At 41.1% G+C, this 7,713-nt stretch overlaps 1 protein-coding gene across 2 annotated transcripts in view; it reads right to left on the bottom strand.

Moving 5' to 3' along the window:
* COLEC10 (collectin subfamily member 10) overlaps window positions 1–7,713 on the bottom strand; it is a 432,349-nt gene that overhangs the window by 177,499 nt on the left and 247,137 nt on the right. The gene's annotated exons all lie outside the window — the stretch shown is intronic.

Below are 7,713 nucleotides of genomic sequence, written 5' to 3'. Positions count from 1 at the left end.
ATGACCACCAACGAGTGATGTAGGTCTGCCCCCAGGAACTAAACCCAGGCTGCCGAAACAGAGGGTGCTGAACTTAACCAGTAGGCCATGGGGTCAGCGCTACCAAAGTAATTCACATTACACTAAAATTGGAGAACTTCTGAAGTCACGCTTAGTATACTGATGGTACAAACCACTCATAATTGCTGCCACTAGAATCTAGAGACCAAACTATGTAAGTTCTTCTGGTTGCAAATAATCGACTGGCACTACTTAGTCTTAAAAAAAAATGATTGGAAGGGTGATGTATTTGGTTGAATGGTGGTCCCCCCAAAACAGGTTCACATCATAATCCCCAGAACCTGTGAATGTTGCCTTTTTTTAGAAAAAGGGTCTTTGTAGATATAATTAAGCGGACGATCTTGAGATGAGGAACTCATCCTGGATATCAAGTGGGCTGCAAATCCAATGACAAATGTCTTTATAAGAGATCCACAGAGGGGACGGACGAGGAGAAGACGATGTGAAGACAGAGACAGAGATGGGAGTGACATAGCCATAAGCCAAGGAAGCTAGGCGGGGCAAGGAAAAGGTTCTCCCCTAGAGACTCTGTAGGGAGTACAGCCCTGCTGACATCTTGATTTTGGATTCTAGCCTCCAGAACTAAGAGAATTCCTTTCTTGTTGTTTTAAGCCACCCAGCTTGTGGAAATTTTCTACAACAGACACAGGAAACTAATACTGGTTATATCCATGCCTCAGAAATGGCAGAATTAAGAGAACTCTGGGCCGAAGTTCCTACACTATCTTTTGGTCTTGCATTTATGTATCTTCTAGTTCAAAATTTCAAATTCCTAGGAGAGAAACTCTGACTGTCCTAGATTGGGACTGGTGTAAAGATGTGGCCAGTGAGGGTCTGTCTTTGCTTATCAGTTGCGATTCCCAAGAAGGGGATGTCATTGTGAACAGGGTCCACTGTATCCCATTCTTTCACAGTCTATGTTCCTCTTTTCTCTCACTTTACTATGATTTAGGATGTAGTGTTGGCACAGATCAACCCTACCTTGGTGAAATCAGATCAGTTATGGCCACTTTGACAGAAGGGTAGATCCAGGTAAACATCACACACACTCACAGATCTGGGGAAATAAAAAGCAGAGTTGAAGTCAAGAGGCTCAAACCTGGAGAGTCAGAATTCCAACCTTGCAATACTTGAAGTAAAAAAAAATTGTGGAAATTAAGTGCTGAGGATTTAAGCAGGAGGACAGGAGTTAACTAAGCCTGCAAGTTTCCCTTCAGAAGCACCAGTTCTTGCACCCAAGTTCCTAATTGCAGAACAGGAAATGGTCTACACACTTAGCTAAGTCTAAGAGAAGTTTGAAAATTAATGGTATCAAGTGTAAATCATTCAAATGCTAGTTTGATTGACATCCCTTCTGCTCCTCAAGCTTCTCCTCCAAGGGAGATATAGCACGTAACTCCACATCAGCTTCTTTTTTTTAAACTTTTAATTTCGAAGCAATTTTAGATGTACAGAACCATCGAAAAGATAGTATGCCTCAATTTCAGTCTGTCTTATGTTTTCTCACAAATAGACTGGTTATGGATTTGGGGGAAGAAAATCACATAGGCAATGACACTTCTCGTCACGTCATATCGGGGCAAATGATACCAGCATGACTAATTACTATTGATATTAAGCTTGATAACTGAGATAATTTTTATATAAGATGTGAGATACATGTTAAACTCCTTTTTCTTGGGCATATGATCATCCAGTTGTTCCAATGGAATTTGTTAAAAACTAGCATTTCTGGGCCAGTCCCAGTGGCCTAGTGGTTAAGTTTGTCATGCTCTACTTCAGCCACCCAGGTTTGGTTCCTGGGTGCGGACCTACACCACTGTGTTAGCGGCCATGCTGTGCCAGTGGCCCACATACTAAAAGAGAGAGGAAGATTGGCATGGATGTTAGCACAGGGCAAAAAATACCCAAAAAAACAAGACTAGCATTTCTCCATTTAATTGCCTTTGCATCTTTGTCAAAAACCAGTTGATAATATTTGTGTGGTTATATTTCTGGACTCTCTTTTATGTTCCATTAATCTATAAGTCTATCCTTTCTCCAGTACCATACTGTCTTAATTATTGTCACTTTACAATGTCTTAAAATTAGTTCTGATGATTACTGTCACTCGGGAATATGCAATTTTTTCTTGCCTTTTTTGTATGATTCATAATTTTTGTTAAAAGCAAAATATATTGTGTAGGTCAGTAGAAACTCAAGTAGAAAGTTTTTATACCTGGTTATGGGCATGACTTTCCTTCTGTGAGAACTTTAATGGAAAGCTTTGCATTAATCTAGTTAGTAAGTGGACTGGTTTTGTGATTTTTTTTTTTTTTTTTTTTGGCTATGGTTATTGTCAGTGCATCACAGGTTTCGATTCCTATAGAGAGCTTGTTCTGGGTGGTGGATGTGTATCAGACCAATGACTGTTTGTGAGTTGTAGGGATTCCCTTTGAGTTGGGTTTCAAAGAGGTTCTCTTTGCACATTCTTGTTCCCCTCCCACCCCTCCCCCAGCAGTATGTTGCTCTTACTTGTCATTGGAAACTTCTTCACCTCATGGTAGGAGGTAGGAGGTACAGTCTCTGGTGCTCTGACACCTGGTCTTACAGGCATACCTGTGTCCCTAGGGGTGTGAGGCCTCTCAAGTCCCCTTTCTGCAGTTGTGGGTTCAACACTTAATCCTGCCCCTCACCCCAAGAATCCCCTTTCCCCCTCCTGTTCCCTTTCCTCAGCTGCAATGTGTTCACCAATATCCTAAAGGCAGCAGTGTTGCCCCTTTCCCCCCAGATTAATGCTTTTGTTCTTCTGGGTGCGGTGTCTTGCCCTCCTAGGGCTACTGCCCCTCCCTCCAAGATCTTATGTTCTTTCTGGTCTATTTGGTGAGTGTTCAATGGAGTTCATGGAGAAAAACCCTGTGAAAATGTTGGAGCTGGTCCCCAGGGGGACGTGCTTACTGACTGACCCAGAGCTGGACCCAGGCAATCAGAAGCCCCTCACCCCCACCCCGTCCTTGGAATGTACATTCTGCCCACAGTTGCCACAGTGGGAGCCATTCAAGAATGTAGCCCTGAGAAAGCAATGTGTGTTGAGACCATCTGGACGGAATATGTGACTGAACCCAGTTAAGGCCTCTATATAAACTTTTAAGATCCTGGCGGGCGGGTGCGGAGATCCACTTATGTTGCTGCCACCCAGGACAAGCCTCTTACAAGCAAGTAAGTTTTCTTGCTTATTAACCTTCCGCCTACCAATCTCGAGCGGTCGGCCTCCTTCTTCAGTCTCTCCCTGGCCTCCTTGTACAGGGGCCAGTTTCAGATTTCACCCAGGATGCTCCTGAGGTTGTGAACCAACAAAAAGGGTGCCAGACTCCCCCAATTTCTACAGCACCAGGTTTCACACTGTTTTACCAGCCCACACACAGCCTTCATCAATTTTTCAGCTATCCTAGTTGAGCTCTTACTGGTGTCCATTTCACCTATCCCAGGTAAGCACATAGCTATATATCCTCTCTCCCTGGAATCACTGTCTCTTCTCAGATTTGGGGCCAGATATTTTTTCTGTGACCTCACGTCTCCAATGAATCTTTGCTTGTTTGTTTTAAGACTTTTTTTTGTTTTTTTGGTGAAGAAGATTGGCCCCAAGCTAACATCTGTTGCCAATCTTCTTCTTTTTGCTTGAGGAAGATTGTCCCTGAGGTAACATCTGTGCCAATTCTCGTCTACTTTGTATGTGGGACGCCGCCACAGCATGGCTTGGTGAATGGTGTATAGGTCCGCACCTGGGATCTGAACTCGTGACCCCAGGGCCGCTGAAGCAGAGCACACAAACTTAACCACTATGCCACTGGGCCAGCCTCTTGTTTTAAATTAAGACTACTTAAGAGTAGTTGTAGGTTCACAGAAAAATTGAGAGGAAGGTACTTAGATTTCCCCTATACCTCCATCCCCACACATGCATAGCCTCCCCCATTATCAACGTCTCCCACTAGAGTGTGCATTTGTTACAATTAGTGAACCCACACTGACACATCATCACCCAAAGTCTGTAGTTTACATTATGGTTTATACTTGGTGTGGTACATCCAATTGTTTGTTGTTTTTTTTTAAGTCATGAATTTGAACTTAGTTTGGTTCTATTTTGTCATGTTTGGGAGCATTGCTTACTCTAGGTCTCTACATCATCCAGCTCGATATATTCTTCCCAGGCAGAAGCCAGAATTTATCAGTCAATTTTGTTGTTTGAAGACTTGATGTGAAAGATTAGATAGGAGTTAAGTCTATCCTCACGAGTCCAGACCCACTGTCTCCTCTTGTCCATCTAGAAACCTACACAAGTTGTAAAGTGTTTTTGATGTTAGTACTATGGAGTAAAGGATTTAGGATCTAAAATCAAGAAACACTTTTGAAATCCTTATTCTAGACCTGTCATAAATATTCTATGAAGTTTTTATTTATATAACTGTGATTTTCTATTTTGCCTATTTTATTAAGCATCTTATTCAATAGACTATCTTCAGCATTTTATTCATATGCTGGAAATCTAATTCATCGAAAACATGTTTTTGGGGTGCCAAGTAGAGTACTCAATATAATGTACTTTATAACCAGTTCTAAGCAAGGGATATGGTGACAAATCATCACGACTTTCAGAAGCGTAGTCTCAGGTTGTTTTAGTTTGCTGTTTGTGAAACCACCCCTGTCAAACAGAAAGGTGTTCATGCACAGGTGTAGAGATGAGTGTTAGAGAAATGGAGAGGTTTAAGAACAGAACTCTATACTCTTCTTCATCCATGGAGAGATCGATAGCCCTGGAGCAGCTCCTTTCCAAAACACTTAGCACCTTTGGAGATGTTTCCTAAACTGATGCCCAAACTCGATTTGAGGGTTGAACTTTTACTATTCTCTTCCCTTGATCAAAGTTCATAACAGTGGCTGTTAGTTCAACTAGTATAATTATGATTGTTGAAATTGAATACAACTATGCTCTAATTCCTTGACTTTCTTGTTGTTTTCCAAATTTCTCTCTCCCCACATCTAGGAAACATAAAACAGGGATTTAACCATAATAATAGCCAGCAGCAATTATCTCTGTAAATGAGTTTAAATACATCTGTTCTGAAGATGGTTATAATCTAGCTGGGGAGACAGGATATACACATGAAAGAGTAGTTGCTAATACCAGACAGTATGAACTTAGTGCTAATTGAATTGTATAAACGTGGCGCAGTCATCTCTGAAGCCCAGGGCAGGCCAAGCAGCGGTAACTTCAGCTGGGCCTTGTGGATACATCTAGTCAGCGAGAAATAGGTTGGATATTTTAAGGGATCTTATTGGAAAAGCCATAGAGGCTAACATGTGCACAATATGTTGAGGAAACATTGACTAGACACATGTGGTTTATATAAAAATTCAAGGATTAGCATAAAATAAGCTTGTAGACATTTATTACTAACACACTATGGGGTGTGAGAGATAAAACTAATTGTTTTATTCACCCATACTCTTCATTTCAGTTTGGTAAGCACCTCCTTCCTTTAGGTAACTGTTCTCTCCCACTCCATCTCCAACTCAACCATGTGGTTCCAATGGGGGCTGATATTAATAGCCTCTCTTTCTTCCCACCCCAACCTTTCCCCATGTCTAACCCAAGGCATTCAAGCAGAGATCTTCCTTAGGGTCGTGCATTTGAAATTATTTAAAGAGGACTTTTTTTTCTGTCCAATGAAAAGCTGTAAAGGTGTGAACCTAAAGCTGCCAGAGGCCACAGAGAAAGGAAGATAGCAGAAAGAACTAGGAAGAAAGACAGGCAAAGAAGCCTGATGATGTTCAAGCCCCTGGTTCTAGCCACATCTTTCCTTCTTGTCGATGTTATTTAGTTTTGTGAACTATTGACCTTCCCCTCTCACCCAAGTCAGTATCCGTCATTCATAAATAAGAGTCCTGACTAATACGTGGAGTAAATAAGAGGTCCTTGAATGCCAGACAATGATGTTTGGATTTGAGGAACTAACTGATGATTGTGAGGTCCTATCCACCTGAGAATCTTAATTTTATAATATTTCCTATAAACACGATAGGAGACATTGAAGTTTTAAGAAAGGTATTGGTGTTTGCAAAGCAGAATTTAGAAGATTATTCTGGCAGGAGTGTATAGAATACATAGGAACAGCAATAGGCTAGAGACAATTAAACCAGAACAGTTAACTATTAGAACAGTTCAGCCATGAGGTAAATAGACAACTCAGACTGGAGGTGGGAGCCCAGAGTGGAAAGGAAAGGTCACATTCATTCAAGAACCATTAATCTTTCCAGAAGAGTCATCAGAGGAGGAACGCCATCCTGGGCATTTAGTTATGACTAATGGATCGAGATTCCTGTCTTTTTCCAAGTATTTAATACAAAATAAATCTCCCATTTCCTTGGGTTTTCTTGAGTCTTTTCCCAGGGAAATCCACCTCATCTTTTGAGACACAAAAGCTTAAGTCATATTTCCGCAAAAATCCTTCTAACTAAAACAGAGACGTCTTCCAAATTGACATTTCTATAGCAATTTTGGTTTTTCATGACTCACAGACTTCAGACAAGAGGAGGTAAACATGGCAGATCATGCATAAAACCTGTGTCATTCCTGTGGAATCATCAGTTTCTGAGAGACAACATGAGGTCATCTGTTCGTCTTTCCTGCCTTGGTCCAGCCATTCCTAAACCATCTTAGAGTGATGACTTGGGATTTAAGCATTTTTAAAATATCTTATGGCTATAGTGATTTCCCCTCACCACACACACACACACACAGAGCCAATGGAACCCAATTCTAAGCCGTAATAGCTCTCACTCTAAAATTGAGATGAGGAAAAAATGGTTTCTTAAAGAGAAACTCCTACTTGCTTGAAATTTTAGGGCAGGTGGCCTTTAAACATTGTTCTAGCCCAGTGTTTATCAAACTTACTTAATCATAAGCATCATTTGGGATGTTGTTCAAAATGCACCTTCCTAGCACCCATCCAAGATTTTGATTCCATGGGTCAGGAGTGGGGTGGTAGAATTCTTATTGAGCAATTTTGGGAAATACTATTGTATCTAATCCTTGAGGATCCAAATGAGGCTGTGGGAAATTAAATTGTAGAGCTGGTAGCAGAACTCAGAGCTCCTCAGTCCTACTAAGACTCTTGTAGTTTAACTTTGTACTTCTCTTAATGAAGATGGGGAGCAACTAGCTTTCCCTTTTTGAGTGCATTTAATTACACTGTGCACGTAGCTATCATTGCACTTATCACCAGACAGTTTAACTCTCTCCGTTGATGCTGATGTTAATGGTAATAATAACAGCAGCAATAAGGATAATCACTATCATTCATTAAATGTTTTTCTATTAGCTCCAGACTCTGGGCCCATTTAGGTTCTTAGAAAACCATGTTCCATACAGCCAAAAGCCAGTATGTGACTGATTCATCGTCTGATTTGCTATTGCTTCTATGTTGACCCTGGTACTCACAGTAAATGCCCTTTATTGAGAACTAGCTAGGAGCATAGCCCTATAGGTAAGGCCATTACAGACTTCACCTCATTAAATCTCAACAACCCAATTAGCTGACTCTCCCTGACTGACTTATTATATCATCATCATTTCACTAAATCCTAACAGCCCTAGCAGCTGACTTCCCCGATACC

Source organism: Equus przewalskii, chromosome 8 (genome assembly GCF_037783145.1).
Source record: "Equus przewalskii isolate Varuska chromosome 8, EquPr2, whole genome shotgun sequence".
Classification (NCBI taxonomy): Eukaryota; Metazoa; Chordata; class Mammalia; order Perissodactyla; family Equidae; genus Equus; species Equus przewalskii.
Note: the sequence above shows the minus strand (reverse complement) of the source record. Positions and strands in the feature narration are given on the sequence as shown.